Source organism: Nomascus leucogenys, chromosome 6 (genome assembly GCF_006542625.1).
Source record: "Nomascus leucogenys isolate Asia chromosome 6, Asia_NLE_v1, whole genome shotgun sequence".
Classification (NCBI taxonomy): Eukaryota; Metazoa; Chordata; class Mammalia; order Primates; family Hylobatidae; genus Nomascus; species Nomascus leucogenys.
This window is the reverse complement of record NC_044386.1, coordinates 36,601,301-36,604,889: the sequence shown is the minus strand read 5'-3', so window position 1 is coordinate 36,604,889 and position 3,589 is coordinate 36,601,301. Positions and strand designations below refer to the sequence as shown.

General features: G+C 41.7%; 1 pseudogene; it reads left to right on the top strand.

Moving 5' to 3' along the window:
- The first annotated feature begins 430 nt into the window (after positions 1-430).
- On the top strand, positions 431-2,976 carry LOC100605924 (annotated as a pseudogene).
- Positions 2,977-3,589: the final 613 nt, after the last annotated feature.

Below are 3,589 nucleotides of genomic sequence, written 5' to 3'. Positions count from 1 at the left end.
AGTTGAAGCCAGTGGTCATTTACCATTCAAAAAAAGCCTAGGACCCTTAAGAATTATGCTAAATCTACTCTGCCTGTGCTCTATAAGTGGATCAATAAAGCCTGAAAGATAGCACAACTATCTATAGCGCAGTTCACTGAGAATTTTAAGCCCACTATTGAGACTTGCTGGTAAGAAAGAAAGAGGCCCCTCCCTCCCCTCCCCCAATAGGCGGGCGGGCGCTGAGAGGCGGGCTAGGCCGGGGCCGGGCTCCGGCCCCAGTGCTGTGCCTGGGGAGCGATCTGTGTGTGGGGGACGGCGTGGAGGGGTGCCCGCTGCGTGTGCGGTAGTGTGGAGGCGGCGGGGCCGCTGGGCGCCCCTTTTCCGCCTCGTAACCTCGCCTCTGTGCTTCCCTCTCCCCCGCCCTGTTCCTCCTCTAATCCCGCGGCTCGGTGCCCGGGACCCTGCCAGCAGAGGAAACAGGTATATGCTGGTCACTTTCGAAGAGCTGCCCTGTGCTATCCAGGCTGGATGGAAAGAAAACCATGCAACGTTTATGAATGAACTGAAAAACCTTCAGGCTGAAGGACTTAACGACTCTTGGCCAATCCCTAAGGACATTTTTTGATTTATTAAATTTAAATAGATTAGCAACTGGCATAGACAACTGTGGGCAGGGAAGAAACCCTTTTTTCTTGGAGCCAGCAATAATTATCACAATTACTGATGGGAGCAAGTTGACTACCACCAGTGGAGTCCAGGATGAGCTTCATTTACCCTTAATTCTCCTTTGCCTGGAAGTGAATTGACCAAGGAACATTTTCGTTGGGATCAGAGACTCTTTGCATTAGTGTTGCGGTTGCCTGGCACCATGTCAGTAGAATCAGAACAGTTGACAGGTGTACCTTTAGATGACTCTGCAATCTCACCAATGTGTGAAGTGACAGGCGGCCGGTCGTATTCTGTGTGTTCTCCAGGAATGCTTTATCAGTGTCTGGAGTTCTTGGTGCAGAAAGTACAAAGTTGGGTGGTAATAAACTTTCAAAAAGCAGGAGCAGATCCTTCGCCTGTAGAAGATGGGCAGCCAGATATATGAAGGCCTTTTGGATCTCAGCCTTGGCATAGCTGTCACAAACTCATATATGTCAGACCCAATCCTAAAACTGGGGTTTCTATAGGTCATTGGCCTGTTCCAGAGTCTTTTTGGCCAGATCAAAATTCGCCAACACTACCACCTCGTACATGTCATCCTGTAGTGAAGTTTTCCTGTACAGACTGAACCAATGGTTATTGATAAACTTCCTTTTGACAAATACGAGTTGGAACCTTCATCACTGACTCAATTTATCCTGGAAAGGAAATCTCCTCAAACATATTGGCAGGTGTATGTCAGCAATAGTGCAAAATATAGTGAACTTGGTCATCCTTTTGGTTACTTGAAAGCCAGTACAGCACTGAACTGTGTCAATTTATTTGTGATGCCCTACAATTATCCAGTCCTTCTTCCCCTCTTAGATGACTTGTTTAAAGTGAATAAAGCAAAACCAACATTGAAGTGGAGACAGTCATTTGAAAGTTATTTGAAGACCATGTCTCCCTACTATCTCGGGCCCTTGAAGAAAGCTGTCAGTATGATGGGAGCACCTAACCTAATAGCAGAGAGTGTGGAATATGGACTTACAGTGTCATTTCATACCTCAAAAAACTGGGTCAACAGGCCGAAATAGAATCTGATGGAGTCATTGAATCTGTAGGCAAAAAAGGAGTACAGGAAACTGGAATAAAAGTCTGGAGCCGATCACATGGTTTATCAAGGGCATATAGGAAAGATTTTCCACAACTCTTCCAGGGAATTTCAGAAGATGTCCCTCACAGACTGCTAGACCTTAATATGAAGGAATACACTGGGTTCCAAGTTGCTTTGCTGAATAAGGATTTGAAGCCACAGACATTTAGAAATGCTTATGACATACCAAGACGAAATCTTTTGGATCACTTAACAAGAATGAGATCTAATCTTTTGAAGCACACTCGCAGATTTCTTAAAGGACAGGACGAAGATCAAGTGCACAGTGTTCCTATAGCACACAAATGGGGAACTACCAGGAATATCTCAAGCAAGTACCTTCTCCACTAAGACAACTTGATCCTGATCAGCCACAAAGGTTACATACATTTGGCAACTCCTTTAAGCTGGATAAGAAGGGTATGATGACAGATGAAGTGGATGAATTTGTGGCTGGACCTCACAATAAACATAAACGACCTGGAGAATCAAATATGCAAGGGATCCCTAAAAGACGTCAGTGTATGTCTCCACTACTAAGAGGCAGACAGCAGAATCCTGTTGTAAACAATCATATCGGGGAAAAAGGACCACCTGCACCTACAACTCAAGCACAGCCAGATCTTATTAAGCTTCTTCCTCTTCATAAAATTTCAGAAATCACTAATGATTCGATAATACATGATGTGGTTGAAAATCATGTTGCAGACCAATTTTCATCAGCCATTACACCAAATGCTATGGATACTGAATTTTCAACACCTTCTCCAGCCAGTTTACTGGAACGTCCAACCAATCATATGGAGGCTCTTGGTCATGACAATTTAGGAACCAATGACCTCACTGTTGGTGGATTTTTAGAAAATCATGAGGAGCCAAGAGATAAAGAACAATGTGCTGAAGAGAACATACCAGCATCTTCACTCAACAAAGGAAAGAAATTGATGCATTGCAGAAGCCATGAAGAAGTCAATACCGAACTAAAACCACAAATAATGAAAGAGATCCGAAATCCAGGGAGAAAATACGAAAGAATCTTCACTTTACTGAAGCATATGCAAGGCAGTTTACAAACAAGACTAATATTTTTACAAAATGTCATTAAAGAAGCATCAAGGTTTTAAAAACGAATGCTAATAGAACAACTGGAGAACTTCTTGGATGAAATTCATCGAAGAGCCAATCAGATCAACCATATTAATAGAAATTAAAAGAAAATAGAATGTGGCCACTTATTTCACTATCTTCTTCAAATACAAAGTAAATACAAGACTGTTGTGATCTTGCATTCATTTTCTGACATGCATTGTCTGCTATTTGAAATACTAAAAGCAAATCTACAGATCCTTTTCCATCATTTTACAGTGACCTTTTCTTCATTTTGGTTTATTTTTGTAATGTGAAAAGTATCACTCTAAAAATCATTTTTATTTAACAAACTAAAAATATTCCTCCAAAAAAAAGAAAGATGCCTTTTGAAATATTATTGCGCATTGACAATGCACCTATTTACCCAAGAGCTCTGATAGACATGTACAAGGAGATTAGTGTTGTTTTCATGCCTGCTAACACAACATCCATTCTTCAGCCCACAGATCAAGGAGTAATTTCATCTTTCAAATTTCATTATTTAAGAAATACATTTGTAAGGCTATAGCTTCCACATATAGTGATTCTTCTGATAGATCTAGGCAAAGTAAATTCAAAACCTCTGGAAAGGATTCACCAGTCTAGATGCCATTAACATTTGTGATTCATGGGAGGAGGTGAAAATATCACTAACAGGAGTTTGGAAGAAGTTGATTCCAGCCCTCATGGGTGACT